The following is a 19,355-nucleotide window of genomic DNA, read 5'->3' on the forward strand; positions in this document are numbered from 1 at the left end:
GTAATTTGTAGAGTTCAAACTCATACTAATATTTAAGGTAATCTAAAATGTGCCAAGCATTATATTTTAGTAAACCTTTGTTTTAGCATAATTAACAATTTTTGGAAAATCTTTTTAGACATGATCTAACTTATCAGGTGGTTGTTGTTGTTGTTGTGAATTAAAATGAATAGTGGCGTTAGATGGCCAAATGGCTTTGGGGTTATGAAATTTCATAGGCAAGAATAAGAGAGTAGAGAAGAAAACCATCAATTTAAAGTAGTAGAATTAAAGAATAAATTACATGGGTTCTTATCACATAGAATGAGATATAATCTCACCTTGGGTTTCAGGCTTGAAATCAGCCTGAGAGGGGTTGGGAGTAGGTAGTGTACTTTGGAGTTCATCTTGGAAAGCACAAGTAAGGAATCAGAATGAAGATTATAGGGAAAGTAAAAAGCCACTATAAGCATCCATGAATAAAGCCATTCCTGTAGGCAAAAGAGAGGGGAGCTTGATTCCTAATGGGACTCCCTGAGGAGCATATACAATGTTTGCCTGAAGGGTGGGAGGATGGGATATTTATCTACTGTTTGTCCCCATTCTTTTTAAAAAAATTTTTTTTTCAACGTTTATTTATTTTTGGGACAGAGAGAGACAGAGCATGAAGGGGGGAGGGGCAGAGAGAGAGGGAAACACAGAATCGGAAACAGGCTCCAGGCTCTGAGCCATCAGCTCAGAGCCTGACGCTGGGCTCGAACTCACGGACAGTGAGATCGTGACCTGGCTGAAGTCGGACGCTTAACCGACTGCGCCACCCAGGCGCCCCTGTTTGTCCCCACTCTTGAGGGTTCCTTTCCAGGGCATTAGTTCCATCACTGGCTATGAGAGTCACAGAGAAGATCCTGACATAGAGCAGAAAGATGTGCAGTGCACATTTGAGTCAGGATTTTGTTAGATTGAAAGAAGCCTGACTTAACTGTCTACCATAATTTCAGCTAAAAAGAGCTGCGCAGGGTGCCTGGGTGGCTCAGTCGGGTAAACATCCAACTTTTGATTTCAGCTCAGGTTATGATCCCATAGTTCATGAGTTTGAGCCCCACATCAGGGTCTGTGCTGACAGTGTGGAGCCTGCTAGGGATTCTCTCTTTCTGCCCGTCTCCCACGCATTCTCTCTCTCTCTCTCTCTCTCTCTCTCTCTCTCTCTCTCTCTCTCTGTCTCTCTCTCTGTTTCTCTCTCTCTGTCTCTGTCTCTCTCTCTCAAAGTAAATAAATAAACTTAAAAAGAGAGCTGGGGTAAGGCAAAGTGATGTGGGGCACCAAAGAGACATGTCACAAATGGTATAAAATTTCTATATTTTATACAATTTGAAGATAAATTATATAATTAAGAGGAAAGGGTAATTTTAAAGCAAAGGGGAACAATGGACTACAACCACATTTTCAGGTACGGGCACAAGAGAAGGTATTTATTCAAATGTCTCAAAAACTTGTAATGGTAGGTATTATTTCCATTTTAAAGAGAAAATAGCCTCTCCAAATTCCTACAGGTAATAACAAAGAAATCTGGGATATGAGCCCTATTTTCTTGTGATGTTTAGTTGGCTCTCCTTAAAATACAGTATGTCTTTTCTTGAGCCAAAAAGTTCCTTATCTAGAGTAAATCCTGTTATTTAGTTTCCCATTTCATATAAGCAAAACACAAATTTTTAATTGTGCTGTACAGGGTCCCTCCTGATTCTTGTCTCTGCCTACTTCTTTCTTTCAGGACTGTGATTCGTCTTGAGCCTGTGATTGGCCTCAGTGGCTTGACCCTTGCATATTTACTTCATCCCTTCCTACATGACGTTCCCTTTAATTGGAACATCCTGCCTCAGATCCCTTTCCTCCTTTCAATCTCAGCATAGATGGTATCTTTCTCTGGAAATCTCTGCCCACTCGTCCTGCCCAGATTAGATTAGGTGCCCTAGTGAGTCTCCTGTCTTTATTCCCACAGCTCCCTGATAGCACAAATGGTTTCTTCCATTTTCACTGCTGCCTTCCCAGACACCACTTTCCCATGCTTCTGCTACCTGTCCTTCTTTCATGTCTTTTTAAAATTTGGTGTTTCCCATGCATTTATTCTGAGCTCACTTCTGTTTTTATATAAAAATTTCTCCCTGGGAAAAATCTCATTCATTTCCCTGATTCCCAAATATCAACCTTATTTAAACAATTCCCAAATCCATTTAAGTTTCTGGCATCCTATGAATAATAAAAACCAAACTTCTTTCAGTGGGTATCCTTGTTATTTCTACCTGTGGTGTAACAGGCCCATGGAAACCAAACACATGCAAACAGAACTGGCAAGATATACAGATATCTCTCACCATCTTATAAATGTGTTCCTTTTACGCATATTTTGATGCAATCTCCATTAATCCCTATGCCCAAACCACAAAATTTACTGTGATTGCTTTTCAACCCAAAATGCCTTTTGGAACAATGGAATGTCCTAATGATTATTTTCGCAAGATTAAAAATTTTTCAATCTTGTTCATAAAAACATGAGCAAAGGTAAAAATGGTTTCTTTTAGGTCAATTTACTTCTATAGACAATTTTGTAATCATTGTAGTAATTGATTCAGGCATTTATCACTAATGGGTGTTGGAACTAGTAGGATAAAGTTGAGGAGGAATGTAATATTTATATAGTTTTAAAGCATCTCTGTAAATGACCTATTAATTAGAAAGAGAAAACAGTAACCTCTTAGTGAGGGAAACTGACAGACAGAATCTTAACTAAGTGATCAGTTTAACATCATGAATAAAGGCACAAGCCAATGACCTGTGCCTCCTGATAGGATACACTGAGAGGAACAAGTATCATTCTCTGTAATGTTCCTGTGAAAGATGCATAATCTGAATACAGTTATGAAGAAACATTATATGAATCTAAATTGAATTAAATTCCACTAAATAATATCAATGTCATAAAAGACAAAGAAAGATGTAAAACCATTCTATAACAAAAGAGTTTAGAGACATGTCAATTAATATCAATATAATATCTGAAATAAAATCCTGAAACCTAAAAAACACATAAATACATACATAAGTACATAAATTTAATACATAAATACATATTTAATATGCAATAAATTTATGTACATAATACATAAATAAAATACATAAATAAAATTAAAGCTACAAATGATCCTTATAAACATTTCCAAGATTTCCAAAGATATGTTTTATGATTTATTTGTTTGTATTTTTTCCAACATACAAAAGAATCTGAGCTTTGGTGATAGCCATTACTGCTATGGTTAACTTTGGTGAATATTGACTTGGATAGGGCATAATGAATGCTTTTAATGAGCTGTAAATTTCTATATTTTGATATGGGTGATAGTTATAGAAATATATAGTTGTAAAATTACATTGATCATTATGCTTAAGATTTGTAAACTTTATGTAATTCAATAACATCAATAATAGGATCATATGTGGGTTTATTGCTACTGACTTATTTTTTCCTTTTGGTTTCAATAACTTAGTCATGCTGGATAGAATGTTGAGAATTGTATATGAAATCCTGAGATCGTACATGAAAAATTATAGAGGGAATATCAGTTTCTGCTAGTAGATAGATAAAATACAATCAAATTGTAAGATACAGATTGGGATTAAGAAATCTGAAGCATTTCAGATTTTTGTAAGAAGAAAGCTTTGTTTGGATTTTTTAGACTTTTTGTAGATTTATTGGTCAGTTTTTAATTTATTATTATTGTTATTTATTATTTATTAGTCTATTATTAATACTATTATTACTACTTTTAGTCTTTTATTATTATTATTATTATTACTACTATTTCTGACAGCTTAGATATCAGCAAAGGTCTTGAGGAAAAAACTGCAGGCAGAATGTTGGCTAATTTCCTTTTCCTTCCCTTTTGGTCTGTAAAAGGAGAAAGAAAACCAAAGAAACCAAATAACTTCTGTTTACTTTCAGAATCCTTTTTTCTTGTTTTTCATTTTATTTTTTAGAGAGAGAGAGAGAGAGCACGTTCATGTGCAAGCTGGGGGTGGGGGGGAGAGAGAGGGAGAGAGAGAGAGAGAGAGAGAGAGAGAGAGAGAGAGAGAGAGAGAGAAAATCTTAAGTAGGCTTCATGCTCCGTGCAAAGCCCCATGTATGGCTGGATATCATCACCCCCGGATCATGACCTGAGCCAAAATCAGGAATTGAATGCTCATCCAACTAAGTCATCCAGACATACCCTCAGTATCCTTCATTTCTGACACAAGCTATGTGAGGATTTCCCAAACCAAGCAGTTCTTCCATTCTCTGTAGACTCCAGTTGGGTGTCCTCAATTCAATTCAATTCTGACATTATCTACCTGAGGTTAATACAGACTGACCCCATCACAGGCTTAGGGCTCAGTCCTAAAGAACGACCCCACTTCAATTACCATTCCTAAGTCTGAGGTTTTTATATGTGCTTCTGACCTGTTGGCTGTAAGTCGGAGGTTCCCATGATCCCCTCCTTGGGTTTGGTCATTTGCTAGAGTAGCTCACAGTCAGGAAGAATATTACTTATTTGATTACTGGTGTATTATAAAAGGATGCAATTCAGGAACAGGGATGCATAGGGCAAGGTATGTGGGAAGTAACACAGAGCTCGTGCCCTCTCTGGGATGCCACCCTCCCAGCATTTTCATGTTTTCACCAACCTGGAAGCCCTCCAAACCCTGTTTAGGATTTTTATGGAGACTTCATTACATAGGCAGGGTTAATTAAATCATTGGTCATTGGTGATTAATTCAACCTTCAGTTCCTGTCTACAGCCCTTCTAGTGCAGAGGTCAGGGATGGGGCTGAAAGTTCTGACCCTGTAATCACACTAGTTAGTTCCCTTGGCAACCAACCTCCTTCTGAGGTTATCTAAGAACTTTCCAAAAATCATCTCATTAACATAAACGCATGTGTGGTTGAAAGGGGCTTGTTATGAATAACAAAAGACACTTCTTTTGCCTTTGTCACACTGGAGTTATTTCAAGAACCCAGGACAAAATAGCAAATATTATAACAAAAGATTCTCCCATTGCTCTTATCACTTAGAAAATTACAAGGGTTTTAGGAGCTGCTGACAGGAACAGGGATGAAGATCAAATATATATTTCTTACTACAAATCACAGCAGAGTTTGGAGGCTTGTTTTCTTATATCCTCTCTGTTTTAGTAGAACCAAAATCTAGTTGTTTTCTTCTCAGTCGAGAGAATCTTCTATAAGCTCGATTTACACAGCTTTTTGTTCCTTCTCTATGCCACTGTATATGAAATGGCAATGCCCTGAGGGGCAAAAAGCGTAGCAAATAAAGGGCTCAACCTTATATATCTCACATTCTTCTGCATTTTAGCCCTTTAGGATTTTTATGCCATGACTGATCTCCAAATCTCTTCAAACAGCATTCCTCCAAGCTCATGTCATTATTTTAAGTGAGGTTACAAACTACCTCTTCACACCTGGGTTTAAATAACTTTTTAATAATACATTTATGGCAAAATTTGATATTTTTCTGATAAAATAGAAAGCAGGCTGTTTAACCACATTGACCATTTAAAAACCTCTTGTATCATATTTAGATTTGAAACTAATTGCATATTAAAGTACAGTTGGAATATATTTTTTTCTATCAACTACAGGAGAGACTTCTTCATGACCTGATGTTTTGATTCCTGTAACTTTTATAAATGAAATATTAGCTATCAGTTTGAAAATGATTGTGTTCGTTTTAAAACTCAGGATAAGACATAATTTATATTCAACGTGATTATTGACATGGCTGGTCTCGTGGCAACCTTTTCTGTTTGTTTTCCATTTGCCTCATCTGTTCTCTACCCCTTTTACTTTCTTTTTCTGTTCTCTTTGAGATGAACTGAGTAATATTTACAATTCTATTTTACTTCATTGGTTGGATTATCAGGTATAATTTTTGGTGTTTTATTTTACTGCTTGCAATAAAATTCGAAATATACATTTTTACTTCACCCAGTCAACCTTCGAGTGATATTATACCACTTCGAAGTTAACACAAGCAACTTAAAACAGTATACTTTCTTGCCTCCCAGACCTAGAGTTACTGGTGTCATGTATCTTACTTTTGTATATATTATAACTTCTACAATATATTGCCATTATTCTTTTTTTTTTTTTTTTAATTTTTTTTTCAACGTTTTATTTATTTTTGGGACAGAGAGAGACAGAGCATGAACGGGGGAGGGGCAGAGAGAGAGGGAGACACAGAATCGGAAACAGGCTCCAGGCTCTGAGCCATCAGCCCAGAGCCTGACGCGGGGCTCGAACTCACGGAGCGCAAGATCGTGACCTGGCTGAAGTCGGACGCTTAACCGACTGCGCCACCCAGGCGCCCCTATTGCCATTATTCTTATTTAAGTAATTAGATTTCTAAGAAATTTAACTGTCTATCTTTAAAAAATCCTTTAGAGGTGACTGTGACTCAGTCAGTTGGGTGGCTCAGTCAGTCAGTTGGGTGTCTGACTCATGATTTCATCTCAGGTTATGATGGCTTTGATCATGGGATTGAGCTATCAGGCTCCAGGCTTGATAGCAAAGGGTGATTCCCCCTCTCCCTCTCTGACCCTCTCTCCTGCTGGTGCTTGCATGCATGCTCTTTCTCTTTCAAAATAAATAAATAAACTTTAAAAATAAATATAAATAAATACATGTCTTTTGTATTTGACCCTGTGATAAGCAGTATCAGTGGTCACAGTTTCTTTCTATGGGAAAGGAAATTTCCTTCTGGTATTATTCTAATTCTTCAACGTTTCTGATAATGTGATTAATTCTTTCAGCCCTTAGTTGTCTGAAAACATCTTTATTTTGGCATAGTACTTAAGCATATTTTTTCTGGGTAAAGAATTTTAAATTGATGATTTTGTTTTGTTTTGTTTTGTTTTGTTGTTTTTATCTCCTCAGTATTTGAAGATGTTGCTCCACTATTATTTTTATTTTTTCTTTCATGTAACATAACTTATAGTTTTGCTACATGTAACACTTCTCCTCCAGGGAGTAAAACTACACAGACACTAGTCACCTGAAGTTATCCCATAACACAATGATGCTCTTTTCTGCTTTTATTTTAATTCTTGTTTCCTTTTGTTGCTACATTTGGATCATTATCATAGCTCTGACTTTAAGTTTATGTTACCTTTTCTTTTAGAATGTATAATCTGTTCTTTTACCTTCTCAGTGTAATTTTCATCTTTGATACTGTATCACTGAGATTATCTTGCTTGTTTCTTTTCAGAGATTATGATCTTTCAGTACCCAACGATCAATATATTTAAGGCCTTTATTTTTTATATTTTGTAGTTTTTAGTCATTTCAGTCAGGAATGTGAAGTCAGTTCTTGTGATGATATTTAGTACCAAGGAGAAAATGCCTACTCTGTCACTGAAACGTTTCTTTGCTCATTTTACCAAGATATCAGAGATGGAAGAATCTGAGATTCTAGTTCATTTCCCCCATTTACCTGAAATAATCTATTCACTGTCATTGTCCTTCTGTTCATGTTGTGATTGGTCTTTTTCCTGGGAATTTTTCAACAGATATTTTTAAGAATGAAAACTGAGAGTCATCTAAGTGACTCCCACTTTAATGAAGAAACATACTTCTAGGAATGAGGATATGCATATAGTTACTTCACTACTGTTAAAATTAAAAAAGAAGTTGGAGATATTTTCAAATTTGAAATTCCTTCCTGGTGGTTGAGCTACAGGGGGAAAATTATCTTTTTTTTCCTCCCACATATACAAACTGCACTTTTGGCTTAATTCAAACTGTATTCTAGCATTCTTTTAGGGACCCATCACATGGATCATAAAGAGTTCTTCTCAGTTATCAATGATGGGTCAGCAGGAGGGTCTCCATAAGATAATATAAATTAAAAAAATTGTTCTGTTGTTGGTAAACTCTGTCTTGCCTCATACATGATATTTCACTTTGGTTTGTCAACAAATTTCATGTTGGAAATATTACACGTGATTAATAGACTTATGTTACAGGCCTTTGTATTTATGAATAATTTTATATCCCTTTTGATAATATCTATTGTCCGTCCTATATTGTCCTTTCCACTGAGGCTGAGGACGGTAGGGGGAGACTCAGTAGGAGGCAGTGAATGAAGAATAGGAGCACATAAATGAAGGTCTAATATAAACCAGGATTTTCATGATAACAACACATTTATTTTGTCCTTTGAATTTTGACCAATTAGAAAACTTACTATTGACTGAAAATTTGAAGTGGACGTGCTTCAACTTCTACTATCCTGAAAAGTTTTCAGAAAAGTTTGCCTAGGGTAACAGAGAGAGAATATGAGTTTGAGTGAGTATGTGCTTATTATTTGTTTTTTAAAAATAATTTTGTAGGTTTCTAATGATAGGCCTTATTAGCTTGACATGGGCTTTTGATGCAGCTTTGATTTTTTTGTTGTTGTTCTTATTTTATTTCTAAGAATAATCCTAACATTCTGGTAGATACTGAGTAATATGATATTTTTCCTTTTCTAGTCAGGTGGAAAACTTATTGGAAAAACTTTTATGGACACAGAAGTTACTTAAAAAATTGAAGTAATGTTACAGAGGATGAGGCAGGGCAATGTTGGGCATTTTTCTAAGCTGCGCATAGCTGGGCTGTATAACATTTGATGACATTTGTCTACCCTTGAAAATGAAAAGCTAGAGATCACTGAACCAAATATTAGGATAAAACAACAGAAATAATTTAGAACTAAATCTCACCAGGCTTCTCAGCTTCACATTCATACTCTAGAAGATCTTGGAATTTAAGAAGTGTATTTCATATTACCCTGTAGAGGAAAGAATAGTAATAAACAAGTAAAACCCTGGGTTATAGCATTATAAGAGAACACCTGACTTTCTAAAGATTAATTCCTGGGGCACCTGGGTGGCTCAGTTGCTTACACATCTGACTCTTGATTTTGGCTCAGGTCATGACCTCATGGTCCTGAGATGGAGCCCTGTGTGGGGCATTGCACTGAGCATGGAGCTTGTTTAAGATTCTCTGTTTTGGGGCACCCGGGTGGCTCAGTTGGTTGAACGTCTGACTTCAGCTCGAGTCGTGGTCTCACAGTCTGTGGGTTTGAGCCCCACATCGGGCTCTGTGCTGACAGCTCGGAGCCTGGAGCCTGCTTCGGATTCTGTGTCTCCCTCTCTCTCTGCCCCTCCCCGGCTCATGCTCTGTCTCTCTCTGTCTCAAAAATAAAAAAAAAAAAAATTAAAAAGAAAAGATTCTCTGTTTCTCTCTGTCTCTCTCACACTCTGCCCCTCTCCTCGGCTCATGCTCTCTCTCTGTCTCTCTAAAATAAAAAAAAAATAATTAATTAAAAAATGATTAATTACTGACTTTAGAGAAAATAGGAACTCATTCATCCAAAAGATCTGGAAGCATATGAAGGGATGGGGGGATGCATTCTGAAGAATGAAGAAACTGGTTTTCTCTTTGAGAGTATCCAGCAAATAATATCCTTTCCTTTACCAATTTTTGAGCAAATTATACATTAGACCAAAGTAAGCTACCTGGAATTGAAAATATTCTCTTTATTACTGATTAAGGGTAAGTTGACAACATAGGGCATCAGATTTATTTATTCCATTCAAGGTAATAATGGCCTGTGGTGGTCCTCCCCAAGTGAGATGACCTCTGTAGTTAAGACATATGTTTGGAAAAGCAGGGAACCACTCCTGTTTACCTTTACTTTTTTCTCCAAAAAGGAAGAAGTAGAAGGATCCGATTAGTAACTTTGTCTCTGCAGGGTGGAGTGACTAAATGAGGTTTCATCTGGAAGGAGAAACAGAGGTCAGGATGACACTGAAGAATATTTTTTAGATAATTTTCGTTTTTAGCTTTGAAAAAACAATAACTATATATTGGGACTCCTCCTGATGAATCTCAGCTCCAAATAGCAAACCTGATAGTTTTCTCAAAATAGAGTATGGGAATATGAATAATGAATGTAAAGTAATGCAAAAGAGTTTGGCAAAGCTATTATGAAACATATATTCAAATGATATTTCTCCTTTAAATTACAAGCCTTCAGAGTTTACATGTTTTATCAAACCGTAACAGTACTGCTCAAAAACAGTTTTGAAATCTTTCCTTGGAAATTAATTTTTAGATTGTGTGATGATCTTTTTCAGGAGATTACATCTTTTAAAAATTGAAAAAAAAATGCACAGGCAAGTTTTTGTTCCTGCTCTCTCAATGAGCTCATTCCCCTATCGTCATTGTCTTCCAGACCACACAAATTCCATACCACCTCAAAAAGACATCTAAAACGAAAAAAGTAAAAAATTTGTATATGGACATTCAGTCTTGTAGAAAACCCTCACAAAATCATGCTAAAACAGTGCTCTCCAAATTATTCTGTTTTTCCAGAGGGTTAAAATATCCTTCTTGGCCCCAGGGCCAGAATATATTAAATTATTCCCTGGCTGGGATAAATCCCACAACTACCTGAACTGGTTTTGCTTAATTGGCCTCCATACCTCACTCAGGTCTAATGAAAATCCTCAACATTTTCTTCTAGATTGTTTCTTCCTTTCATATATTCTTGTCCATTATCAGCTGCTTAACTAAATGAAACACTTGTATTTAAGCTAATTTACATATGTAAATTTTATCTAATGCTCTAATACATCCATAAATGGGATTGGGTTGGTCATTCATCATACTCTGGACAAAAGTAGCGTAAAAATCAAGTCTATATTTTGATACAAGTAATTATTAAATAGTAATCTTGATACTTTTATCAAGAATCTCCTCTCTGAATTACAAGAAGCACAATGTTGCAAATTCTCAAAATTCAAATAAAACATAGCAACGTCTACCACAGAAATCAAGTCTGCATATGTGAAGTAAAATTGTTCTAGAAAAATATTGCATATTCAATCAGAATCCTAGAACCAGATTTTTCTGGTTTTCTCTATAAGCTAAGAACTATTGACAGCTTGCCTTTGAGTGTAAAAGCTGAGGAACTTATCTTCTTTAAATGTAGCTGACCTGCATGGTATATAAGACAGAGATACTAAAAAATAGGAAATTTTGAATCTTCTATGGACAAAGTCAAATTCTTCCAGTCTGCACTTAAGCAAGTGAAAGACAAGCTGAACCTCAACAAAGTGGTTACATCAAAGGGAAGTCAATGAATTAGAATGACCATTTTCCCCAGATTTTGTTTCTGATTACAAGCCTTAAAGACTTATTCCTTGTAATAAGTTAAAATATGCTTTTCTCTTTCCTTCCCAGTAACTTCTTTCTATTAACCTCATTTCAATTTGCTGCTGCACAGAAGACTTTGCTACTTGACTGGCTTCTGTATGAGACAGTAGTTATTCTCTTCTCCAAATTAAATGTTCTCAGGTCTTTCCACATAAATTAAAATATATACATATAGTTAAATATATATATATATATATATATATATATATACACATACATATACACACATACAAATATACAAACTGATATTTGTCAAAGGCGGCACATTAGAATTTTGAGAGAAATAATTTCTCATTGTGTGGAATCCCCCCATGTAATGTCAGATGCTTAGCATTCTTGTCCCTTTTCTTAAATTCCAAGTGACATTTATAACTCATTGAGACAACCACAAAATAGCCCTCATGCATTTCTAAATAATCCTTGGGTTTGGTTTGGTCTTGATTGAAACCACATATATCTTTAGTCTATTAATACTCTTCTGTACAAATTCCAGCTTTTCACAAAGCTAGATGTCTTCCTGGAATTTAATGAAGTATAACTTTAGAGTGGAATTATCCTTTTGTTTTTCCTCTGGACACCATATGTCTATGTTGTTATTGAGTCCCGTTTTTGACATGCTATTTTATTTTATTTTATTTTATTTTATTTTATTTTATTTTATTTTTTAGCATTCATTATTTGTATTTGTATTTGTATTTTTTTTATTTTTTATTATATGAGATTTACTGCCAAATTAGTTTCCATACAACACCCAGTGCTCATCCCAAAAGATGCCCTCTTTAATGCCCATCACCTACCCTCCACTCCCTCCCACCCCCCATCAACCCTCAGTTTGTTCTCAGTTTTTAAGAGTCTCTTATGCTTTGGCTCTCCCTCCCACTCTAACCTCTTTTTTTTCTTTTTTTTTTCCTTCCCCTCCCCCATGGGTTTCTGTTAAGTTTCTCAGGATCCACAGAAGAGTGAAACCATATGGTATCTGTCTTTCTCTGTATGGCTTATTTCACTTAGCATAACACTCTCCAGTTCCATCCACGTTGCTACAAAGGGCCATATTTCATTCTTTCTCATTGCCACATAGTACTCCATTGTGTATATAAACCACAATTTCTTTATCCATTCATCAGTTGATGGACATTTAGGCTTTTTCCACAATTTGGCTATTATTGAGAGTGCTGCTATAAACATTGGAGTACAAGTGCCCCTATGCATCAGTACTCCTGTATCCCTTGGGTAAATTCCTAGCAGTGCTACTGCTGGGTCATAGGGTAGGTCTATTTTTAATTTTTTGAGGAACTTCCACACTGTTTTCCAGAGTGGCTGCACCAGTTTGCATTCCCACCAACAGTGCAAGAGGGTTCCCGTTTCTCCACATCCTCTCCAGCATCTATAGTCTCCTGATTTGTTCATTTTGGCCACTCTGACTGGCATGAGTTGACACGCTATTTAAAAACATACTGATCTCCAAGTCCATTGAAATCCTAAAGTCATTTTCATATTACCGTTAAACCTCATCAGTCCAACTCTGGGCATAGGTGACTGTATCAAAAAGCAAGGATGTTTATATTTATTCCTATTAATTAATTGTTTCTCTGGATAAGTTGCCCAACTTTTTTGAACATTTGAGGTCACTAATAAGTGTTTATAACACATCTAGCTCTATTCCAATTCAGAAACTTAATATTTGATGTTATCCATCTAGAACAATTTGAGGAACCTCTAACCACTAAATTTTGTATGGGGATTATCTGATGACTCTAGCCTTCTCAATCCATGATACTCTATTTTCTTCTTAGCACTTACCATAACCTATAGTTACTGTGTTTGTTTGTTTGTTTGTTTGTTTTCTGTCCCTCACAGAAAATGTTAGCTATCTGAGGCAGGCATCATGTCTTAACCACTGTTTGATTCTTAGCACCCAGTACATGATTAGCCCATACATGGTGCCTAGAGAGGTATTGTCAAATTTTCATCTAATATACCAGATTTTTGCCTGCAAGTTTAAATGTATACAATGTTAAAAACATTGCCCAAACAATTCACAGAACCTGATGGCAGATCATTGTGGCTGTTTGAGACCTACTTCAGGCAAAAATAACTTGTTAGCATAGTTTAGGTATGATCATTCATTCTGTTTGGAATTTAACTCTTCACATTATTAGTTCTGATTGCCTATTATTCCTGGCTGTCAACTTCTCTGGTAGAGAATTGAAAAAGATTTCTGAATAAGTCACTTGCTTTTACCAACAAAATGTAGGTTGAAGTGCATGTGTCCTTTCTGAGCAGAAGTTTAGAGTGTCAATATTTGCTGGTCTCTTCCTCCTGAATGATACTTAAAAAAAAAAAAAGCAAATATCTATATGGACTCTCTGTCCGTCTGAGCCTCTGAATTACTATACTAAACAGATACCTTGAGGAACCCAAGATAGACATGAAGCTTAAGAAAAAAATGTATTATTGGGGAACAGTACCCCATTGCCTTGTGATTATTTTTGTCCTAGACTGTCTTTTTGTATAGCAAACACTCCTGGATAATATAGGTAGCATCTCCCTCTAAGGCAGAAGGGAGATTTATAGTTTCCTGACCAGGAAAATAAAGATAACGTTTCCCTCTAGGGCAAAGATTGGGCAGGGTTTTTTTTTGTTTGTTTGTTTTGTTTGTTTGTTTTTCTTTTTTCCAGCTGCCTATATAGTATTGGGTTTTGTTTGTTTGTTTGTTTGTAAGCTCTGTTTTCCTCACTTGTGGCCTAAACCCATTCTGTGTGCTACATACACCTGAGACACTTGCCAGTGTCACTTCTTGAGACTGGCAGAGAAAAAGGAACTCATATACAAGTATCTCATGCTGCCTACTGTGCTTTGAGTAATAAAATCTCTTGTCTCTAACCCAGAAATCTTGTGTCCACTGGCAGCATCTGTAAAACTGTTGTAGGCTTCTTGGTTAGCTTACAAAAAGGCTAAAATCTCAGGTCATTCACAGTTCCTTACACTATTTTTGCCCTCTTTTAAGATACTGTGACTTGAGAGGGGTCATGTATTACTGTAAAATAACCTAAAGTAGCCTGACTAATACACTCATCATCCATCTACATTTCCTTTAGGCTTTATTTCTGCTCATGTATAGAACATTAAATTGGACCTTATTAGTAGTATCACAGACTAAGGAAAGGTGAGACAGATGGTGAGGAAAAACTCAAAGAGCAAAAAATATGCAATGGTCTCACCAAAAAAGGGAGGTCAAGGAGGATGTCCCAGACTGTATTAGAACTTGGGAATTGGGGGATAGCCAATAGACTATGCTGTTAATCAGAGATTGTGAAGTTCATCATGTATTAATATCAGATTAAAGTTTTGTGATTGAAGAAATAAAGGACATCGGTACCTTCTCGAGCAATCCAGAGAATTAGAAGTTTGTGCTGGAAGGAATATCAGAGACATAATAAGACTTTGAAAATGAAAAAAAAAAAAAAAAAAAAAAAACAAAAAAAAAAAACAGAAGCTCAAAAATTAGATGACTTTTGGAAGTCATTCAGGTAGTTAATAAATGATCCAGAATTGTTAGCTAAGTCACCCACCTACTGGTCATAATACACTTCCCACAATACACCGCTATCTTATTCCCTCCCATATTTCCGTCATTTTCTCCTTTAATGAATATTCTCTTACTGAGTACCATCTGTGTGCCAAGTCTACACTAGATATGGTAACAAAGACACTGTTCCATCATTTTAATCATTTTATCTATATGCTGGAAACATGTTTCTATGGATGGGGTCCAGGAACCTTTACAATTACACCAGGCAGATGAGTAGATTAGAAACTAAGTTCCAAGGGAATATCTGACTTGAGGTTGACTGAAAATCTTATAGTCCTCTATGTAAACAAACTCATGTACCCTGGTTGAAATAGGAGAACAAAATGTTGTTTAGACTTCTTTGGTTTCAGAAAAAGTAACTTATTTTACATAGTGCTTGGTATTAAAAAATTTCACATGCCCCATGTAAATTTATTTACACAGTAATCTTAGCAGGTAATGCATAACAGAAGAAAGAGTATGAATATTAACTTCAGAAGGTCTGCAAGTGAATAAAGTACAGACACCTATACTACACACTTGAGAATTTACTTAATCTCTTCAAGTTCATTTACTTCATTAGGAAATGGACATACTTGATTAGCTTGTGAGGATTAAGTCAGATAATATACAACCTCTAGCACACTCTAAATTTTAATACATACTAATTGTCTTTATTTTCACATAGCTACTTTTCAATAGGCTAAGCAAATTCCCTTTATGTAGTCAACATGTATTCCACACACATTGGGCAACCTTGCAGTTGTATGGCCCATTGTAGTTTAAAAAAATTTTCATATGATTTATTTTACTTGATCCTCCCAATAAAAATTGTAAAGCTCACCTAATAAATTAATCATTACAAAGATACAAAATATGTATAACAAAGTTACTGTATGGAGTTAAAACTTGCTGAAGAATATAACAATTTTAAATAGGATGTAAATATGACAGAAAATAGAACAGAGAAGTTGTATAAACAAAGAAACCCAGAAGTCTAGGAGAGAGTGATGTCACATCTCATTTGGCCACAGAGTCTTCAAGGGAGAGTAGACAGCACTATCATTTTCCATTCTAGAGAGCTTTAGGTAATGTGTAGTGTTTGTTGACAAACACTGAGTGCATGTATACTCATGTCTTGGATGATCAGGAAGACACAAAAGAGTTCAAAGCGTAGCTGATAATAACACAACTATTTTGTAACACAACGTAAACCTCAAATTTTAAACTCCAACTCAGTCTGTATTATTGTACTAAATAAGCCGGGAATGTAAGCCATGAGCTCTCTGAGGCCAAACAGGTGCAGGCACGTGGGTTTGAAAGACTTCCAAAGAAGAAAATGTATGGGTTTCGCTGTCTACAATGGCAAATAAAAGAGATTCAGTATCAGCCACTGATATGGTGCTCATCCTGCAGAGTGCAACACAATACAGAAAGGAATTTTGAAGAAATGGGGACATAAGGAACTTCTTTTGGGGAAACCTAAAAGTTAATATAAACTTATTAAAAAATAAATGAAAAGTATATGTATATATATTTACATTTGTGTTAAAATTAAACAGGTAAATGAGTACACCTTACCTATTAGTTCTCCATAAGCATGGTGATATTGAAACATCACTGGATATCCTGGAGTCACCCATATTCTTGGAATTAATTTGGGAAGACTGCCTAAATGAGATGAACTGGAGGCACAAGTATTTAGGTAATATTCAGAAACTCCAGCATGAATTTGGCTACTCTGATTTGAGTGACTTCTTAAGAATGCCCTTGCTAATTTTCAAGCTGGTTGGAGAGATTGCATTGGGTTGGCTTATGCCATCCCTGCATTTCCTGAGAGGAGCAGGAAAAAGACAAGGCAGATCGTTTTGTCATTAAAGTTCGCATGAAGAAATTATGATGGAAGCCACTATTCCCTAGAAGAAAACTGGGCAAAACAAGTTGATGAGAAAGAGCAAACCTGTAAATTGACCCAACTGTAGAATCCTTCAGGGATGAAAGACCAAAAGAATAAATGTGGTTCTGGTATAGCAAATTTACCACTAATGTGAATACTAATCTCTTTATCCCCAGAGACTACTTCTACTGCTGGTATTATCATTGGAAAAGGACTTTAATTCAGACATGTCTAATTACACTATAGGTTAATTCTATTAACTAGAAAATCTCCAAAGGACTTCAACATTTTTGACTATTAAATAAATTTAAGTGGTCTAACCAAATTTCTAGTGATTGCCTTTCACTGCAGAGAGAAAACTATTTGATAAATCTGCTTTTCCTTCTGGAAAACTAGAACAGAGACTTGACCTTAAGGGCAATAACAATTTATTGTAATTACCCTTAATGTATGGTAGAGATGGTTATGTTATGTATAGTTTGTATTTTTCCCAGTGATTGCTTCCTTTGCTATTGTCATCCTTATGTGTAGGCACAAATTTTTAGTTTTAATAATAAAACTAATAATGATAAAACAAATGGGCTTCTTTATCATACATGCAAGAAAGTCTCATTTGTAGTGTTGATGGAATCAAAAGAGTTTTCTTTCACTTAGGTCATCCTGTTATAATAGGCAAATACCAGTTTTCAGAACAGAGTGTGTGGACTCTCTGAATAGGGTTATTTTTCTTTTTTAAAGTTTAGGCATTAGTCTAGACACATTGGAACAATTAGAACGGTTAAGATTCATTATGGTTATTTGTTCCAGCTCTGCCTGAGCATTTAACAAACTTTTATTTGTATGTAGAAGAATGTTATATTCCATTCCTATCTCTCCTCTCACCACTGGAAATTTCCCATTCATTATTTAATTCAGTGTTTCTCATTTGGTGAGAATGAGAATTAAATAAGAGTTCAGCACAGCAATATACACTGGGGAGAAAAATACCAATAAAACATAGTGCCTTATCTCAAGGACTTTACAACGTTTTAAATGAGATAGACTTGAACACAGATAATTACAATATGGGAGCCCAGAGGATATGCAACCAGCTCCACTGAGGTGGCCTTGCAGTCGGAACCTAAGTATTTGTGACTAGTTTCAGGAAAACAAATCAGTTCAAGAGTTAGAAATACTTACTTTATAGGATTCTATGCCTATACTATCTGAGGTGCAGATTTGGCAAATATTGAAAGATTTCATGTAAATACCATGACTTTAACCTCATAGACAAGGTAAGGACTGTAGAAATAATTATCAGTTGCAAGTTGGAAATGCACAAGTAGACTTTTTAGGATTGAAATGTCAAATGGTGATTTTAAAAGGAGGAAATATGGATATGGTTTATGATATAACCTGGTAATTATAGAGGAACCACAAGGGAATCTATAAAAGTGATTAACGGTAGCTGCATTAAAGAGAAGGAAGACAAAAGAAAGGGCAAAGGGAGAGAGGTAAGGAAGATAACTTCCACTGAGGCAATACAGAATTATCAGAATCTATTTAAATAATTTTGTTCAGAATCAATACCTAATTGTGACTCCCTGGTACATTTATCGTATAAAAATGACAGTGCTAAAAAAGTCTATCACAAAGTAAATGTGCAAATTCAATATTATGTCTCATTCCTCCTTGTTTTGCCTCTCCCTCCTCATTATACTGCTTATAATGTTATAATATGAATGTGAGGGTCATGGTTTCCAGCTTTGACGTCTACTCAGAAATGGATAGAGAATTGTAAAAACAACAAACAACAACAACAACAAAATAGATGCATACAAGTGGAGTGCCTCAGGTTGTGGAAAGAAACAGGAAGGATTTTTCTTAGGACCTCCAGTTCTACTACAAGGGTTAAGAAATGGTCAACAAGTTGGGAAGAATAATTGGGAGATGAAAATGAAAGTATTATGTGAGAGTATGAGGGTGGGGGAAGCATTAGAAAGGAAAGAGAAGAATGAACTAAAGGTGTAAATAAGACTAAACAAATTGGAAATTATTAGTGTCCCTGCTTTAGGATGAAAATGCATGTGATAATTTGCTTGTACAGCCAACAGTCATCGTATATAAAACCTCTTTCTGTATCAGGTATGATGCCTTACGCATACTATCTTCTGGAACCCACTTGACAACTCATTAGTTCAATATCCATGCATTTCTAGATATTCTTTTCCATTATCTTCAGATTATGTAAATCAGCTTCCTTCTTTATGTTATCCCTATGTAAGAGTAAGAGTCACAACAATTGTCATTTAAAGAGAACAAGTTCTTATGTTCCACGCAAAGGTACTTGTTCCAAAGAAATATATATATATCAAGCAACATAAATTTTCAACTTTTAGTAGAGTCTCTAGATTACCAGGGTTTCTAAGATGATTTACCTTAATTACAACCCCTTCACAGCCATTGAGAATCCAGTAGCTTCTCTCTGATAGGCAGTCAGGAAAGAGCATTTCCCAATACTGATTTCAATCTCTGGAGAGACTGAAGGCTAACACTCAAAATCACCCCATCCATTACTAATCCACCAGAAAAATGTATGATGTCATTGTTCATCTGACTTTCACT

The 19,355-nt window shown here is 35.6% G+C and overlaps 1 long non-coding RNA gene across 1 annotated transcript in view; it reads right to left on the minus strand.

Annotated features, from left to right (window-relative positions):
• Nucleotides 1–19,252, minus strand: part of LOC121036182 (uncharacterized) — a 141,037-nt gene extending 121,785 nt beyond the window's left edge. Inside the window, exon 1 of the long non-coding RNA XR_005793262.1 lies at nucleotides 19,169–19,252. This is a non-coding gene — a long non-coding RNA (uncharacterized LOC121036182). The remainder of the gene's footprint in view (nucleotides 1–19,168) is intronic.
• Nucleotides 19,253–19,355: the final 103 nt, after the last annotated feature.

The sequence above is a fragment of the Herpailurus yagouaroundi genome, unplaced genomic scaffold, assembly GCF_014898765.1.
Source record: "Herpailurus yagouaroundi ecotype Mexico unplaced genomic scaffold, PumYag 162, whole genome shotgun sequence".
NCBI lineage: Eukaryota > Metazoa > Chordata > Mammalia > Carnivora > Felidae > Herpailurus > Herpailurus yagouaroundi.